The sequence below is a fragment of the Penaeus monodon genome, chromosome 19 (genome assembly GCF_015228065.2).
Source record: "Penaeus monodon isolate SGIC_2016 chromosome 19, NSTDA_Pmon_1, whole genome shotgun sequence".
Lineage (NCBI taxonomy): Eukaryota > Metazoa > Arthropoda > Malacostraca > Decapoda > Penaeidae > Penaeus > Penaeus monodon.
The window spans coordinates 28,531,644-28,532,442 of record NC_051404.1 but is presented as its reverse complement, the minus strand read 5'-3'; positions in this window follow the sequence as shown (position 1 = coordinate 28,532,442).

Genomic DNA, 799 nt, shown 5'->3' with positions numbered 1-799 from the left:
TCTTTATTTACAATTTTATAGAAAAAAAAAACTATTGTGCACTTACTCATTTATTTTGCAGGGTGATTGAATCTGTTAGAAGTAGTGTTTATCATCATGTACATAAGAGTTATGTATGAATCATATGGTGCTGTTTCATTAAATAGTTTTCTTTTTAACAAAGTGTCTCATAAACTCTTTACCCCTCACTTCACACAGGTTTCTTCTGTATTGTCTGTGGAGTTTCATCTCCATTTTATGCCATTATGACTAATGACTCATTGATGACTATGTTTTAATTTGCTCTATTTTCTCTCATTTTTATGTGTATTGTGAAAGAAGTTCATGTTTTAAGTGAATTTTGAAAAATTATAATAGGAAAGGCATGGTCACGTCCCCTCTGACTGCCATTACTAGACTGCCTGCAAAATTCTCCTGTTTGCCCCTTACCCTTCTCCCTCTATTTCTCTAAACATCTATAGCCGTGAAAAATTTGTTGTGTAGGCAGGGCAATTAATTTTCTCTAAACTATAAGAATTAAAAAGTTGATGTTTAGAAGAAATATTTATTTACAGGTATTATACATATATGCCTACTAATTTCCAAGTGTTCTTAAAAAGATACTAGAGCCTAGACACCCTTTAAGGGTCAAGGCAAACTGGGAAGTGGGGACACAGACAGGTAGGCAAGCAGCCAATTAATTTTTTTATGAGCATAGATAGATAAGTAGACACTGACAGGTGGAGAAATATATTTCTAAACATCTAAATAATTGTAATTGCAATAAATTGATTTACATATGGATGGATATAGATATAGG